Source organism: Buteo buteo, chromosome 1 (assembly GCF_964188355.1).
Source record: "Buteo buteo chromosome 1, bButBut1.hap1.1, whole genome shotgun sequence".
Taxonomy (NCBI): Eukaryota; Metazoa; Chordata; class Aves; order Accipitriformes; family Accipitridae; genus Buteo; species Buteo buteo.
In genome coordinates this window covers 18,535,438-18,554,826 of record NC_134171.1, presented here as the reverse complement: position 1 = coordinate 18,554,826, position 19,389 = coordinate 18,535,438, and the positions used below count along the sequence as shown (strand labels likewise).

The following is a 19,389-nucleotide window of genomic DNA, read 5'->3' as shown; positions in this document are numbered from 1 at the left end:
ACAGTCACAAAAGCTATACTTTTAGGGCAAAGTCCACTATGCAGGTGGAAATACCATAAGTTGTATGGCAAGGTTACAGCAGGACACTGACATTTTATGAAGAAGCAAAGTGAAAATACTCGTTATATTTAACAGACAGATGCTTAAGGGTAAAAACCTAAAGATATTGCTTTTTTAAAAAAACAGTAGCACCCTGAGAAGGTTCTAGTCACTTGACATTTTGGACTTCTCTGCACTAAAAAAAAGGTGAAGAGAAGTTTCCACCCCGACTACAATACCTCTTATCATAGTCTTAGCATAGTTTAACTCAGTTGGCCATCGCCCATTCAGTTCAGATTCATTTGGAAAAGGAAAGTAAGTTGTCAAACTGGAAGAAATCCCCAGGCATCATGGAAAAGAGGGCTACTTGTTTGAAATGAGAGCCTGTTTAAGAACAGATAATGAACCTGGTTCAAAGAAAAAGATCCAGTTAGCAAGATAACATCACCAGCCCCCTTAACCTGAGAAGTCAACGATGTGACAGATGTGCGACTATGTGATCCACATGTGACACCTCAAGATTAAGTTGCAGCACTGCCCCAAAATTTACACTAGCTGCCTTTTGGCTCCTAGAAGAAATATCAATATTAAGTTAAAGCTGCAAAGCCTTCAAAATACGCGAGTTATCTTTCTTTACTCAAGCGTCAATAATCATCTTCAGCTGCAAAACAAAGTATTTGTCATCATGATCCTTGGATCCTGGAATTTACCAATGTCGTCTTCAGGATACAAAGCAAAGATCTTCAAGGTTGAACCAATGAAGCTATCTATCTTTCCAGAGGGTTTTTGTGGTTTGTTTTTTAGTTTGTGTATGGCAAAGAGGAGAGGCAGGGAGAAGGAGAGGGTGAGAGGAAGGTTAAACTGTGCCTGGCTCTGGTTAGGGAACGTTAAGAGCTACATGGACTTGATAGCTATTTTCTAGGTGGGTCTTGTTTTGGAGGTAGATTAGGACAATAGGTGTTACTCTACAGTTATTAAACTAAACAAGGCTTTTGTCATTTAACAATTTTTCACATTACAAGAATAGGAGAATGAAGTTATCAGACACAAATATGGGAAAGTGCAATGTCTGAACTTCCTCTTGCCAACACTGCTTTTATCAATACAAACAAATATATCACTAATTAGGTTATATCATACTAAGGCCTTATAGGAAAGCAACATAACAGTGAAGCTTTCTAAAGAAAGGAATAAAAAGACAACAGTGGTATATTTAGTTTCCTAATTAACAACAACGTCATGATACATTGGCAGTAAGAGTTTAATAAAAACTGGATTGCAGCTACTTCCTGAGGCTTATGTGGCATCTGTAGCATTGCGCCACAGCATGGGATATCAGAACACAGTGGGACTGTTTACCCTGTCAATCACTTGTCAGTCTATCCAGCTTTCTACAAATAGCCCTTGTATTTGGGAGCGGTTTCACAAACCTCAGTAATTAAAATTTTTAACACAATGATAGACACGTTTAGCCAATCTACTAAATTAAAGCCACTAACATGCACAAGAAACAAAAAGTAATGTCATGGTTACCTTTGTGCAACTAGGAAAGTTACATGTAAAAATCTCCTATAGTTATTTAAAATACATGTTTATTTTTCAGGTATTATTTCCATTTATTTAAAAAAAAAGTTGTATTAATAAGCGTATGTGTGTGTGTGTCTTCAAAGTCAGCAGGTAATTTTTGTTTTTCTCCACCACTGCATGCTTCCCTTAGGAAAAAAATAATACTTTCTTCTACACAAAGCATCTTCGAGTCATTTATGGTAAAGAAAGCTGGACTAACCAGATTTTCCATTAAGAATACAGAGAGAATTGTTCAGGAGATAAAGTCATCTTCTCCAGAAAAGACAGAAATCTAGACATCACAATGTCTATCAGCTGAGCTCACAGTGAAAGTCACCAACAAGTAAGGTCACACCAAAGTTCAGGACAGCGATGAGAAATATTATGCTGAATCATGTGAGAAGACAAAAAGCTTTCACTGTGCCCAAGAATTTGATGAAGTTGATAACTGAAGAATGGAAGAAGCATGACTAAACATGATATCCCCTGAGCTCTGACAAGTTATGCCAGAAGAACAAGTGTCATCAGAAATTATTGCTGCTATCTTATCCATTAAATGATCCTCTATTTCTTTGCACACAATTTTTTCTTTCATTGATCCATGACGACTAAAAAGTGGATTTGACTAGCATAAAGTTCCTCTTGACTACCTAGGAAACTTCACCTGGAACACTGTCAAATTATGGGTTTGATTGCAATATGCAGTTAGAGTTTGTATTGGTGAGGAAATACAAATTTCTGTACTGGAATATTCCCTGTCCTGTGACTCTGGGCTTAGGTTTGGCAAGCTTGCATTTCCTGAAGAAACAAAAACCCCTGCAACTCTAACAACTGGCCAAACAAAATATCTGTCCATGAAAACAGGAGACATCATAGCATCTTTGTCCAAATATAAATCCAATGATGACTTTGTAAGTAAGACCCATCATAATTCAGACATGCAAGGTGAATTCTTTATCTCTGGAATGTTTTACAAATATTTTATATCTAAACAACATTCCTGGCAATTATAATCTGCATTTTCAAGTGACCATCTACAACAAAGCAAGTTACATAATCTGCATTTTCAAGTGACCATCTACAAAGCAAGTTACATAATTCGCCAAATTTCTTGGTCCTGGTTCATGATGCAGGCTACACTGTTTGGTGGTATAGTCTGCTGCTTCCTTCTTAAAGAGTCATCTTACCCATTTCACACTGAAAAATGCATGAAAACAGCAAGCAACAACTTAGGTAATGAGAACAATCTGAGGACAAAGAACAATTAGCTCCCTCAGCTAGGATCCCATATATGTACATTGTAACAGTTCTGGCTAGTACCGTGATAGGAAAAAAGGAATCTGGATGGACCAGAAGGATTCTAAATTTCAAAAGGTAAGCATATTACCACCAGACTGTCATTCAATTCAGAGACAATGTCCAAATACTAGGACATCGCACTGATCGATTTATCAGACCAATTAATTGTAGGCCATAAAGAAATCTTCAGGGCTAGAGCTGGCACTGATGGAAGTGGAAAAGTGGGGAAGATTGATTTCCTCATCATTATGAAAAATGCACAACATCTTTCATCTACAGACACATCGCTATTTTTCAAGATTCACATGCAATTTACAGTATTGTTTCCTACATTTTTCATATGCTTCCCTTGGCACCAGATTTCATTAAGATGCTGGCAGTGCCATCTGCAGCTCCAAAAGCATCTCCTCTGTCAACAGCTTGATCTCAGATGAGTCATTCAGCTTGGGCTAGCGAGCAAGGAGAAAAGCCTCTTAAGGCTGTGTAAATAAGTCAACTCAGTGAGCTGCATTAAACACCTTGCAAGAAACAGTCAGCCAACTGAAGAGAGTAGAAAACAATTGTCTTTACCACAGTTTGAAATTCTAACCTTGAAATTGTGAATTTTAAGTTCTGAAATTCTAAAATCTGCCAGGGCCCAGATTCCATTGCAAAATCCTGCATCATTATTCAAAACAAAAGACCCCTCATTCCACCCAAGTAATACAGCTCTCCCTAATCTTTGGCAGAGGAACCTGGGGAACCTGATGGAAAATAATCTGCCAGCCACCAGTGCTGATACTCACTACAGGTATCTGTACCATATGGTAGACATCTACTACAGGACATGAACTTATTTAGCAGAGAAACTAAGCAGTACATTTAGAAAAAGCTAATGTATCAAGTTTATATGGGAATTGTTTATATCCAAAAGCAGCAGATGGGATTGCATCAAAAACAGGAACAGCAAAATAGTTAAGACCTTTGTGTTCTGGCGATATTTTTTCCACTCTACAAATCTGCTTTCTGAGTTAAGAGTTTTCAGGCTAGTCTGGCTTGAAAACTACTTGAGGATACAAAAAATTACTTTGGAATTATCTACAGTTATTAACTAAAAAAAAAAAGTGTGGAATTATAGGTGAAGTTAGCGCAGTGCTAGGAAGCTCATGGAAAGCTGGGAAGTAACAGGCTCAGCACCCACAAGGGGGAGCCTGCCCTTGAGAATAAATCTGAACTCTTGCACTTCATTAGACAGTTTATGGTTATCGGACAGCCCACCAGTTTAGAATTCAGTACAGAAAATTTTCAGCAAGCTTTAGGCTTTAATCAGGGCTGATGTTTGCATAAGAGGAGAGTCACAGGAAAGGAAGAGCAGGAAGGAAGTTGAAAGAAATTAAGAAACTGGGATGTGACCTTTACAAAGGGAATACATACAATCTGTCTAAATACACTGATTTTTTAAAAGGAAGAACCAGCCCAGGGAAAAAGGAATGGAACACACATACTCAGAAGATATATCTCCTATTTATCTTGGTTCCTATAGTATGCCTATTTTCACTTCTAATCTGCTTGGAAATGACTAAATATTTGTTAGTATTTCCACTTTGGAACTATTTATCTTCATAGCCATGGTAATACATTCACATAAAGGCATCAGAGCTGCCAAATTCCTTCGTTACAATTTGGATCATGGTGTAGAGGCTGGGGTGTTGGCACTTGCATCTCACTGGACCCGTAACAGCAGACACTCATCATCATCAAGTCATTATCACATTTTCCCTTCATGGCTGTGTTTATTTTAAGAAATTCTCATGTGTTCAAACACTACCTAGGCTTATTTCAGAGTATCAATCCTATATAAAACTTCAGCACAAATAGATATTTCCTTACTTTCCCTTTACAGTTCATACCTTCTGGAGCAGTTTCTACAGATTCACATCTCCAACCCAACATCCAAGAACAAAACAAAAAAGCATAAAATGGACCAAAAAACATATTTATCATACATGACTTAATCCCCCCCAAAAGCTTACTGTGTTCCTTTTCAAAACTACAGTTAATTCACACCACATTTCGTTTTTTTAAAGAAGTCTCATATTTGGAAAGTTTTACATAGTGTAATCCTCTCTAAACATTACACAATCTCAAAAGCAGTACTGATAAAACTACACCCAGCAGGATATTGTAATTAAGGATAAAGCAAAACAAAGCATCAATTAGAATGTGATTTCTGGTTATACAATGTTTTCCTCTGGTAAGGAACTGAAACCAAATTCAGAACATCCTTTCAATCTTCTTCTGGACCACCCAACTTATACTGAAATATTTTCCAATTTTTTTCCTTTTTTTTTTTTTTTTTAAATTGCTGATCATAGCTTTCTGTGTATGCTGTTTCTTCTCCTATCTATCTTCACAAAAAATAGACCCAGGGTTTTCCATATCATGATTTAGAAGGAAAGAGATTCCTAGCAGATCCAGGTAAATTCATTAACCATGGCGTACCAAAATGATGATGAGCAAACACTGTAGCAGTATAGATAACATTGATTATCTTCTGTCCGTATCTTCCTTTGGGCATACCAAAACTACTCTCCCTTTTTGTTTAAATACTTGCCAAATTCACATGGGATCTGCACTATTATTGTGCAGAACGAGATGTTACACCATTAAAAAGAGTTTTGTGCAACATTCACATTTAGCAACCGAATTTAGAAAGTCATCCTGAGTTCAGAAGCCAAAATAAAACACAATGGACAAATACAGTCATACAACCAAAACTAAAAAAAAACAAGTAAAATGAACAAAAAAGACAGATTAGTAACAGCAGACTTTCTTACAAACAATCCCACCCACAGCTAGATCATGCAAAAAAGGAGGCACTGAATACTGTTACAGGAATCTAGTTTAAGTTCCATTTTCAACAAAGTACGTAGTCAAATTGCTTTACATTTCTATGGAACCATAAACTGGAACTATAGCATCACATTCTTACTCTCTATATGAAGATATTAAGTTCCAAATGCATACCGCTAATTCATCAAATAATAATGCAACATTTCATGGATACAGATAATATTTTTCTAACTACTTTCTTTTGGACAAACTCAAAGAAAAGTTTTCAAGACAGGTATTGCCAGCTTTATTGCATTTTCCCTTTGACTACTTCTCAAAGACTGGGATTTCTTTTTGGTTTGGGGGGGTTAGGTTTTTTGCTCATTTTTTTGTTTGTTTTAATATGTTAACATCTTAAACATCAATAATGAAGGCCCAAAGAATTACCAGTGCTAATGCGTTTGCATACCCACACATCACACACTAAGGCCTTGCTGTATGCCTGAAAGGCAGAGTTAGGAAGACTCAAATTCCTATTCCAGGGAATACACAAAACTGAGTAGTTATGCTAACAGTGCTTTCCTTCAGGAAACAAACTTTGAAGTCTTTTACAGAAACAGTAACATAACCGTATGATTTTTTTTTTCAATACAAAATCCTTTCTACTTTTGTTTATTAAAATGTGCAAAAATTCTTGTGCACCTTAATCTAAATTTCTTTAGAGTTAGCCTGTGAAATAATACACTGATAACACTTCAACACTTTTCTGCCAGCGCTGAAAGGCTCTCTAGACTGAATCCTACATTACAAAAGATCATGGTGATCTGGAGCTCTTGTAAGATAAATAAGTCTTCCCTAGAGGAAAAGACAAATCAGCAATCAGCAGATTCCTAATACACTATTTACCACTTCCAGGTAAATATTAGCTTTTTCATATTTCAGAATTTTCTCCCTATTACCAACTTACTGTCTGGGGACTATCTAGGTATGAGAACTATTGCTTGTCAGCAATGCTTGCTTCATTTGCCTCCATTTCACCATCCTAGTCAAAGAAATTACATGTAACACAATAGTGCAAGCTGTCATACGGCAAAACAGAATTAGGCTGTTCTCCCCCATTTGGCATCTTTGTAGATAAAATCACTATGAAGACAGCTTGTAACGGAGTGGTTAGGAGACCAGCAGTGAATAAAATTAATGGCAGAAAAGGCTTTGATTTTCTGCTACTACAGTGAAAATCCAACATCCACTGTAACTCCTAAATATTATATCTTGTGAATTTATAATTCCAGCAGACTGTCAAGTTCCATTCTTTTAATAGGAATTCATATATCTGGAAGCATTATTAGTAATTTAACTAGAGTACTGAATAGATGCCAAATGATCATTCTTAGGTCACCCATCTCAAAGACATGCAACTTGCTGCAAGAATCTTTTCTTGACCAATCAACCTCTTAATTCAATTACATTTCTCCCAGTTTTGCTCTTTGTTCCCCCCCGTATATGCACACCCACAATACTGCCATTCTTTTGCAATTTCACTCTTACACAACTAAGCTAACAGCACATCCTCATTTTAAAGCCTTCCCTGTAACTCAAATCCAGTTCAGTTTTCTGTCATTTGACTGAGGAAAAAAAAAACCACAATACATTTTGCAACCTGATTACAAGAACAGACAAAAAAACTCAGTTTAGCCAAAATCCTAGTAAAATGTTTTTAATGTTGCAACAAAATGGGAAAATTGCATTTGAAGTAAACATCCCACAACATTAGCTAGAAAAGCAACCCACCTTGCCAGTGGTTTTGCAAAACTGCAGTGTAGTTAAAAATATTTTCTTTTCCATTTCCTGCAGTGTCTTTGATACATACGCACAAAATTGCATGATCTTATTGTTCCATGCTGCACTGTACATTTATGGCTATTAAGTCCCTTACAATAGTTTTCTCCCCAGTGATCACAATCTTGAATTTGCCATAAGTATTTTGCATTTCCCACGTTCTCCAGTCCATATCCACAGGAAAAACAATTCTGGCATACTCTATTTTTTATTTAAATCCCTTAGTATTATTTCCTCTAACAAAATTTACTGGTGTGCTGTTTACACAGTTTAGATCAGTAATCAACAGGCTACAAAACAATGGACCAATAATAAATACTTCACCCCAGTGCCTTATCTAAAACTTTAACAGTATGTGGCACAACGGGCTATACCCCAGCAGCTTTGAACCTAAATTTGTATGTGAGGTTTCAAAGTAAAGGTGGCTGTACACTGGATATTGTAAAATTCTTTCATCTTAATATGGCATGCTAGCTGAACAAGCTTTGCTAACAGTGATTGTCCTGTTTCAGCTGGGATAGAGTTAATTTTCTTCCTAGTTTTAGATTCTAAAACAGTTGTAGAATTTTCTAATTATTTCCTAGCCCGAGAAGTCTTATAACACGGTGAAAGATTCTCTTCTTTTGCACTGATAAAGCCATTGTTATCAGCCAGAACAGTGAAAATGACTTGCTTTGGCAGTTAGACTCTCAAATCTGAACATGTCTGGCTACCCTCACTGGTAAGCCAAAGGAAGAGCAAGACTACGGTTATGATTCTTTTTTCTAGATGAAATTTAAATTGACATCTGCCAAACCTACATATAAAACTAAAATTTAGCCCCAAGACAACATCTCTGCACCCTGTGTCAAATTAGAAGTTTTGGCTTCTGCACCTCTGGGTGAACGCTGTACTGGAGATCAAGCGGCAAAGCAGTCCTCTTTAGGTGTGGTATGCTCTCCACTTCGTAGGAATTCTGGTTTTTCACTTTTTAAAAAAATCACTCTGACCTAAAAAATGAGATTTTTTTTTTTTGAGTGGCGCTTTTATTTTGTTCTTGTGTTGTAGGGGCAAAAATGATGAAGGAAGTACCATTAGGAGAGTTACACAAAAGTATTTGCTCTATTGAATTTACAGACACATTACTAAAATCAAGGAGGGAAGTCAGTCTCTTGCCTTTTACAAAGAATGCACAACTCATAAAAAAAACAGAGTATGACAGAACCATTTAATCATGGACTAGATTTAACGCTAATGCAGAAGTAGTAAGGACCAGACAGGAATTTTCTCCAGTCTCAGAAATGATCACTGCTTTCTTGCAGTGTATGTATGTGTTTGAGTGTCTCTTTTTTTTAGTTCACGTAAATAACTTTCTTTAGTTCGCTAAGCTTTTCAGATTTTTTTCTTCCTCACACTTTAAGATGCACATTTACACTCTTTCTCTCCATTTAGCCTTCCATATCTTTATACTCTGAGAAGCAGCTACTACAAATACCCCTTCATTACATTAGCTGTTATCCTATCTTTGCAACCCTTCCCTGTGGGCCTTATCAAACTTGAGATGCAACCTTTTCAGTTTCGAGGCCAATCAACTATCTAAATCCCTTCCAGCTATCCACCACTCCTACGAAAATCCACAGAAGGGGAAAAAAAGGTGGATGTTTCTTCTATCTCCCCTGTAGTAAAAGCACTAAAAGCACTGAACAGCCACCATCAAACATCCCCTTATACATGATACCTGATAAAGTATGAGCAGCCCTTCCTTACAACTGTATGGAATACACATTCACAGTAAAAATAAAAATGTCATTGAACTGTCTGGACAGAAGGGGAAATGAAAAGAAAGAGGCAAGGATTTTGTCTCTTGTACGCATTACCCTGCAAATCCTCAAGGAGTACTTAACCAAAAGATTTACCCACCCACCCCCCCCCATTTCAGTCCCTTTTTTCTTCCCCCTCAAGATTAAGGGCCATGGAAAGGAGCCTTCGGAGCATGGTCCTTTAAACACCCTTGAGCCAGGGAGGGCCTGCACCTGGGCTTGGCTGTAAAGATGAAAAGAGTTCAGCAAGTCCCAGCTTTATTCCCTACGAGGTGGGTCTGAACAGCCATTAGCAGAGCAGGCCCCTCGAGTGTCTGAGGGAGAGAATAAACTCCGCTCAGTATTCATAACCGGCCTTTCCCAAATAAAACCGCCAGCCCCGGCTCCAGCATCCTTACAACAGCTACAAGGATCAGGACAACACTCTGGGCTGTTCATCGCTGCGGCCCTCGCTTCAGCTCTCCTCTGAGACCCAGTATTGCACTTTATATATTGGCACTTTTCCTCACCGTAATGAGAGCCCCTTTAATTGGTACTTAGATAATGGATGGGACCTGCCTACCAGGACTCCGAGTCCCACACCGTTCAACATAGTTTCAGCTGAAGTCTATCAGTCTGCGTGTGGAAAGTTTAGCCTATGTCTTCCTGCACGCAATGCTCGTCTTAATCACTCGCCAGTTCAGCAAACCTAAAATCTCTACCAGGACTGCGAAGTGAAGAGAGTAATCTAAGCGTGGTACAGGGTAAGCCTCTCTTATCTATCCTAAGCATATCCTAAGTACTCCATCTGACATGTCAATTCAAGAAATGGATATTGCAGAAATTTTTTTCAATTAAAAACACTGACAAATGTACTCAAATTGTGACACACTGCTTTAACCATAAATGGTCAAATATTTCAGACAAAAGCAAATGCGAGTACCTCTGACAAGTCTCCCTCTGAATATTAAATTTCAACTTAATAAATATATTCAGAGAAGTTTGAAAAACATTGAGATCCCACTGGCAGATAGTACTCTCACTGCAGCTGTAATATTTCATCAAGTGTTGGATGGTTTATGTCATTCGTGTGGAGAAAAGGAACATTTACTGTATCAGCAGATTCCTAAGTTTTCCAGCTCAGTTATTGACATGTGTAAAGGATATGATCATCAGTAAAAACAAAAAGTATACCAAAAAATTTGTGGGTCATCAATAATTGAGTTAAGCTGTGCTGGGGTTTTTTATTATTAATCTTTTAACATGCTTTAAAGTTGGGGTTTTTATCCCCTAAGCAGAGACTGATTAAAAACGAACCCCTAAAAAAAGAAAAACAACAACAAACCAAAAACCCCAATCTCTAAACCTAGCTGTAATTTCAGTTTTCACTACAGCGTGTTTATAAAAACACATCAGTTGAAGAGCAGCTGCTCTTTAACAAAGAGCATTTCATCTAGCTTTAGCTCTAGGATGCAAAAAACTATTCAAACATGCTTTGTAGGGCAACATTATTGCAAAAAGCATTTGTAGATCAACGTTACAACAAAAAGCATTATGAAGGACCAAGGGTAAATTAAAGCTTTTAGATAGCCTTGACTTTCTTTGATACAATGGAACATATGAAAGTAGATCCATGCTGGCTAAAGTGGATATGCATTTTTGTAGTAATGTTGTTTCCCTTGCCAATTTCCTATTCCTTTTGAAGAATTCAGACAGGAGCTACTACAACCAGTGCACGATATGTTGTCTTTTTCAAACCTCCTTTTTTGCTTATAAAGGCTTGTATATTCTTACCAAAAACAGATAGACAAATCTGGCAAAACAACAATCTTTAATTATTTTTTTTCCTACAGTCAAATTTTTGTTGATACCTTCTCCATATATTAGTAATTTTCTAGGAAAAAACTATGGTCTTTGTAAGGAAGTAGACTTTGCGAAATATTTTTAAAAGGAAAAATACATGTGTTGTTTGAATGCTGTGTGCGTAACTTTAGAGAAGCTTTAAAACAAATTCAATGCATTCAAAATGCTATATAAATCAACATTCAGGATGAAGGGTCAACAGGGGTTAAACTGTCTGTCCTTCTTGACTACATTCATAAATGTCTTTTCTAGCTGTACTTATAGAAGCAACTGCAGCGTAACTTGGATATTAAAACCTCCAAGGAAACGAACAATAAAAGCTGCTAAGAATTTCACAAGCTTTTTTTTTCCTTAGGTGTTAATTAAATGATCATTTAACACTGAAATGTAAACACAACATTTTCATCTACTGACAGCACAGCCTATTATAAATCCAGGGTAATAAACGTCCTGGTGTTAATACTCTGAACCAAGTTCCCACAACACACTAAGATGCCTTGTCGTGTCTAAGGTTAAGCATCTAGACACAAAACAAAGATTGTGCCTACTCGACTTCCAGTTCAATTTTCCCATCGCCCAGTGACCTAGGTAACACTTTGAGCAATAAAGAATAAATTTAATTTCTCCAGCATTTTGTGAGGATTAGGAACAATTGTTGGCCTGCAATGACTTTTTATCCTTGGATTCTTTCTCTTCCAGAGCATTCCCCCAGTTCTAAAAGAAAATTCTGATGGTTTAAGACACAGAACAAACAGAACTTTAAATTAGGCTTTTTTCAATCAATTGGAACTGTTGGAGGGGAAGCAATCAACCTTTCTTTGGACTTTTCTCAGCTATTCAGTTACTTTAGGCTTTAATCTTCCACTCGCAGAAGAAACCTACCATCATAGGGACAAGCCTCTATACTTTCACATTTTCCCTTGGCCTGATTTATTCCTCTTTTCTGTTTTTTTTTTAATCAAGATGACACGGCTGCACTTAAATGTCCACTCTGTGCAAGGCGAGACTCACAGATGTCCTCTTTATAACATTTCACACCATGTTTCTGTACCACATAATAATGGCATTTCCTCCGACATGCCTTTTTACTTTTCATTGCTTCCTTCACTGAGATTCAGTTTCCTACTTAACTCCTGCCTGAAAGGTTTCCTATATCACAATTTACCAAAGCTTTCAAGGTTAACCCTCCAGGAACAACCCAGGGACTGATTCAGACTAGACATGAATACGGTTACAGGTGACCCAAAAACAGCTACTTTAATTTTCGTATTAAAAGGCAATTATCTTAGTTCTCTGCTTTTACCGCTATCATGTCAACAAAAATATGGAAGATCATTATTTATGCTTGGGGCTGAACAGGTCAAGATAACAAAGCCATAATAGCTAAAGTAGATCTCTTGATTATTCTGAATACCACCACATTATTTTAAAAGAGCTATGGCTTGAGTAATTATTAATACAATTCATGCTTTCACATTAGACATATTTAAATATCAACAGCTAATAGCATACAAATTTTTGAATATCACAGTTATTTATGTTCGTCCAGAAGAATCACCTTAAGCCATATTTTTGTTTGCTTGGTGTTTAACATGGTTTTCCAATTAAGGTTAAAAGAAACAATAAACAGTCTTAGAGTGTCTGTTCTAATGAAAAATCAATAGTTATAAGTATCCCTACAAGCGTCTTTCGCTGAAATTAGTCAACAACATCACTTGGTAATGCAGATTACATAAAGATTTAGTAATCTGCCCAGTAGCAGAATTAGCTTACAGCCCCAGAAGTCCATCCAATTTGCCATTTTACTCCATAGCAAAGGAAATATTGCTTGTAAAAAATACATGAAATTATGGGTTTATAATTAAAGAAATAAAGGCAAATTTAACTGCAATTTACAGACACCTCCTAATTATCTCCAAATTAAAAATAGAAACATCCATCTTGAGAGAGCCATTTCACAAGAAAAAAGTTTGTTTCCAATTTTAAAAATCCCATACTGTTACTTCAAGTAACAACATTTAACCTGATTGCTGTATATTTGGTATACCATTTTTTTTCCTGCACAGCCTCATGGCAGGTACTGTGAAAATACAAAAGAAAGCATAGCTCAGGAAAAACCTACAGATCAAAAAATTCTAAAAGAAAGGGCAGGAAGAGTAATGTAGTGAAGTGTGAAGTCAAATAATTGCACAGAGCGATAGTACATTTTACTTTTTTTTTTCTGACTACATTTCAAAAGTTCATTCTGGTTTCAGCAACACTTCCACTCAGCTAAACCTAAGACTGAATGTTTGCTGTTGCTAGGATATAACTACTGCAAGTCGTACACCAAATGCATATATATAATTCTTGTTTCTGTGCTCAAAAAATAAATCACCTGATGAAGCATACAAGTTTTTGCAGCACTTCCAAAACCTCTAAAAAGTCATCTTGCCATCTCTAGCCCTACATAAGTAGGGCTTATGGCTGAAGCAAAGCTACAGTGTTATTTGTTTTGCTCATTACGTTGTAAAGGATGACCTAGTCTTCAATTTTGAAACATTATAGTAGAGAACAGAGAACTGAAGGTAGAAGCCAGTGATGGTAGGACAAGAGAAAAGATGCACATAGAAGCTAAGTTGCATAAAGTATTCAAGCTCCTAATTCACTTTTCTCCCTAGATTAAAAATGAGCAGGTGACAGAAGCAACAATCAGTCTTTATAATGTCTTACAAAAGGTTCTCTCTTAGATCCTCCACACCAGAAATGAATGCCAGAGAAGAGGTACTACAAACCTAGGACAGAGGCAACATGGTTTTATTTACTTTAGTTTCTTCCTACAGGTGATGAACCTTACCAAGCATATTTTTAATACCTATTAATTCTATTATTTTTAGATAGTCCTGTCTATCTATGGATTGCAATTATAGCAAAGACAAGACTCTCAGAGCTGTTACTGGCAGTAGACTTGCAGCATATGGGACCAAATTCACTCTGAAAACATTCTAGACTGGGCAATAAGACCTGCTATTAGTAACAATGCACCGACATAGCAAAGCTATGATAATGGTGCTTCCATACTGCAAGAAAAAGTAGTAATTACTCATATATTAAATCGGAGATTTCTTTTTAATTACTGGCTTACAATACCACAAAGCCAAAGCTGCATACTCATTTTATACATACACTATATGCAGTATCTCTTCATTAAATAATAATTTTGAAAGATAGTTATTTTGTAAGAACTACAGTCCCTGTTCAAAAGTGATGCTAATAAAATAATGCCAGTTATTAAAAACCAACTAGTATTATGATTGATATGTTCTTACCAACTTTACTGTTCGTTAACCTAGTAATTGTTTAGATAAAACAGTTTAAACACTCTTGTATTTGAACTAAACAACTGTGGTAGAAAAAACACAAGAAGTTAACACACTAGCAGGATGGACACAATGTATGAAAGATTTACTTGCTTCTATTTACCCCTAAAAGGATAAGATTCAAATCTATCATTAAAAAAAAAAACCACAACAAAAAAACAAACCAACAAGTTGCCTTGTACACAGGTTGCTAAAATGCCCCGTAATAAATCATAAAAACCGAAATAAATGACTAAAAAAACTAAACACAATTTCCTGGGAAGGATATAGCAACAAGGAGCCTTCATAATTCATGTTCCAATAAATCTTTGTTTAATTGCTGCACATCCAGCACCCTTCTGCAGAAAGGTGGAGCACACTGTAATGTTACTGCAGCCCATACAACAGTGGAAATCTACCCATTACGCTTATCCACCAGCAGTTCCTTTCACAATCTACTGGCAAAAGGAGAGAGATTCATCGATACAGCCTTCTGAAAAGGGGAAGCTCATTCTTGCTCCTCATTGAATTTAACATCCAGAGCCACCTGTCTGCAGTTGGAATAAGATTTCAGAGGCTTTGGGATAACAAGCATTTTTTTAATGAGCGATTTCTCTATCGAGTTGTTAAAACAGATTCAGACTGAAGATAAATATCTTCTCTATAAAATTATGACTATAGTCTCACTTGCCATGATTACTGTTAAAAGAGATATGACGAAACCATAAATTAAGCCTCGAACGCAGCCACCTTAACAATAAGGAGACCAGCACTTTAAAAATATTTTAAAAGTCGTTGGTTTAGCATCTTGCATACGCCGCCTTTTTATCTTTTTTTTTGTTCCTATCTGATGTTTTGGTTTGTTGTTTTTTTTTTTTTTTCTCTTGGCAAAGGTAAAAACAAAACAACGGTCAGCAAATCATGCAAATCACAGGTTCTCCCGCCCCAGCTCGAAAAGCAGCCGCGATGGGAGAACTTGCGTCCGCTGTGCGCCAGCCGCCCGCAGCCTGCCTGCCTTCCTCCCCGCACCGGGAGCGGGCAGCGGCGCTGGGGCTAGCGGGCTGGATGAGTAATGATGTCGGTCCGACCGGACAACCGTAACCCTGGCAACTGTAACCTGCAATTCCTGCCTAACCATTGTGGGATTTATTGTGGCAGGGGCCAAAGAGGCCAAGAGTAAAATGAAGCAGAGAACTATGGTGTCTGACACATCTAGTACCACACACTTTAATCATAGCTGGCAGAAATTAATTCAGGAGGAATTTTTGCAAGGGCCCCCCATGCAGCATGTTTTGTTGTTGTTGCTGCTGCTGTTGTTGTTGTTCTGCCCTAAGATATATTTTTTTTAAAAGGTTTTCTTGATGTTTAGTATGTTTTTTCTTTAATTATTAGCTGTTAGGAATTTTTTTAAAGTGACTAACAGACATCTCAAAACTGAGTGTGTTTATTAATCAGACTGTATTAAGGTTTTTTTTCCTCTAGAGGAGAAACATCTTATTCACAGTATGTATCTTCTCAAGGACGTATTAGAAGGAAAACATATCTAGTATCGGAGCACAACCACTAGAAAGATCGTTTTTTCAAAGCCAGTACTGCTCAACTTTTACAGCAAATATTGGTCAGTAAGGAAACCTAACCTCATTCCAAGCTCAAGAAATGTAAATCAAAAGGGACAAGCTTTGTACGTGGAATTCAATAACCTTTACATGCTCCTGATTAATAAAGGTATCTTTTAAAACTGAATTTTCAAGCAGCTTTGGGTCCAGCACTTGGTATCCTGCAGCAAACGGCAATCAATGAACTGTGATCTAACCAGCCAAAGTAAGCAGTCAAAATCTATTTGTCTCAGATAAGCACTCACTAGGCTGTAGGAGTGCTCTGCACTAACGTACCATCGCCGATGCTAGACAAGTTAGTGTGAGTAGGCATACGGGTCACTGAAAACAATGCATCCCCTTCTTGCAGGAAAAGTACTTGTTGAACATGGACTAATATTACCTCAGGGGATTTACAACAGCACCTTTACTGGATCAAAACAGAGGTTCATGTACATTGTGTGCTTTGAGAGATACCTTGCAAGGTAAGATTAATACACCCTACAGCATTATTCATCCTATTTTTAGCATTAACTACGTCCTACTGAAATATTTTTGTCAAACCACCTTTGCAGATAACTAGCAATGAGAAAATCAGTTTCTGCTTTGACTAAAATTATCCATTTTTACTAGTTCCAGGAGATTTCGTGGAAGGGTGCTAAATGTGGAAGAAAGTAACCTGAAAAAATAATTCGTTTGATTACCTTTGAAAATCAAGTGTCTTTAGACACAGAAAATAATGCACTGTCTCTTTTAAACTCTCAACCTATCGCTTTCCTTTACTTACACTTCCCATCTGTCAACAAGTGCTTGTAATTTTATTACACTGTCCTGTAGTTTATGCAGAGTTGGTATTATTTTACAGAGTTCTGTTAATGGACTGGATAAATGGTAATGCTATTTAAACTAGTCTCCTGCTCCAGCAAACACAGCTGCAACTGTACTACTATTTCTAGGCAAACATCTTGACCTGAACACGCAGTGCTCTCTCAACCCGTCCAAAGAGAAATTGGAGCAGACAGCAAAGGGAAAGCATAGCCGGCCGCTGGCGGCAACCAACTGTGTCTAATCATAATTCATATACAGTGTACCCTCTTTCTTTTATATTGCATTTAGGCTACACAACAAGCATATGTGCTTCTTCACCTGGCATCTCATTTACAGCCAAGGGTCAAATGGTAATTATTATTCACAGAAGCTCAATAGTATGTTGAAAACTCACAGTACACACACTGATTAGCTGTTAAATGCCAAAAATAAATACTAAAACCAAAGCATATTATACATTTTATTGATCATGTTTAGAGAACTTTAATTCTCCTTAGAAACATATTTATTTGGATGTCAATACATGTAAGCATATACAGTGATACATGTAAAAAAACCAAATCATTTTATACTCTTCATAGTGATCAAGCTACATATAATCTGAAAACTGATGAACAACATTTAACCAGCATCAATCCCTTCATTGGCCTGACATTTTTTTAATTACAAATTTAGTGTTAAGCGACTGTAGATTTTCAGTATCGCTCATATTTGCTTTTAAACATGAATGCATTACAACCAGACATTCACTTTCATGGTCTGATCAACAATAACCCTTAGGCAGAGGAAATTTAATACTGTGAACCCAGTGATCTCTTACTTTCCACCATATACGCTATGAGCAGTTGTGTGTTTTGTGTCAAAGAACATTATAGATTTAAGACTAGCATCTATCAAATACACCATTCTGAATTAAATATATTCAAGTATGATTTTGCCTGAAGTGTGCATCCATTTTTTGCCTGCAAATTACGGCTCATTTCTATTTTATATGAATTTAGATAACAACCATTGCACTATAGGTGGAATAATAAAATGATCATAAATCCCTTTCATTTTCCTTCCTTATGGAGGTAATATCTTTATCATGGCTGATGGAAATTATAAAAGACTCGATTGTTAATATATAAAACCACATACGAATATATTATCATATTATAGCAGAGTAAAATACTTTTGTTTGTCAGAACAAAAGCCTTCAGGAGCTTTCTGGCCTAGTAATTTAACAACTCATTGCATCTACAGGGAAGTTCTAGAAACAAAGCATACATCCAAAGCTAAGGAAAGAAACAAAAATACACAGAACTAAATGTTTACACTAATAATAGAGACATTTTCAGTTTGCCATTTTATATTACTATAAGAGGGGAAAAAAGAACTATTATTTCACAACATTAAAACAGAAATCAACTCCTAAAAAACAAAAGCTTCATTATACCATTTGTTCTCAAGAATATTTCTATATACTAAAGTGGAAACAAATCAGAGGAACCCCACCTTCCTCTACCTTCAGTCTTTTTTCTCCAAGCACACAAGGGGTGAAGCTCTGTAAAATCAGCAATTTCAACAGCAGAAATCTCACCTGAAGTCTAAAGAAATGTGTCAAATACATATCTAATTAAAACAGGGCTGAATTTGTACAACCTTTTCAAAGCCTACTTAAGCATGTCATGTTGTATCCCTTCCATATCACATACTATAACTGAAAGGTACCTTAAAATTTATTTTTTCACAATAACTGATCATGTAAATACAGAAATCAGTATCTGAGCTTCATTCCATGTTTTTACTGCAATAGAAGTGCATTCTTAGGAGGGCCAATGGTTCAAAACATTCATTTAAAAATATTGCCAAGAGTAAAACATTATCAAACCAAAGAATACAATCAAAACAAAAACTCATTACCCAATTTGATAGTTTTTATTTAAGGTAAAACATTTCATAGTTCTTATTCCCAGAGCTTAAGTTACTACCTTTGTTTTCTTTGTGAGGGGACACAGGAGAGACTTCTCCACAGACCTACTATTTGCCAATGCTGTGATTTTTCTGGTCAAGTGTGCACAGCCACAAAAACAGAACATCACAAATCGCAGTGCTTATACAGTGCTATATCTCTGGGTCAGAATCTCCACAGGCATTTTTTATTTCTTTTAACACAGAAACCAAAAAACAAACAGGAGAAAAGTAAAGCCAAAGTATTCCTTCAGCAAAACTTCATTGCCAAAGTGGGAATGGATGAAACAATATTTTGTCTCGTACAACTATCAGTAAATAACATAGATTTTAAAAAAAAATTTTGCAAAGCAGTCAAAGAAAGTACTCAGCTTAAACAAAACATCAATGTTCCTAGATGCGTTTTAGCCCTGTTTGAGGCAAAAGACAAAAAACCTAATGCAAGACACAATAACAGACCGATTCCACATTTTCCAGAAT

The 19,389-nt window shown here is 36.6% G+C and overlaps 1 protein-coding gene across 2 annotated transcripts in view; it reads right to left on the bottom strand.

Moving 5' to 3' along the window:
• The window catches only part of SLIT2 (slit guidance ligand 2), a 273,323-nt gene that overhangs the window by 230,700 nt on the left and 23,234 nt on the right, over nucleotides 1-19,389 (bottom strand). The gene's annotated exons all lie outside the window — the stretch shown is intronic.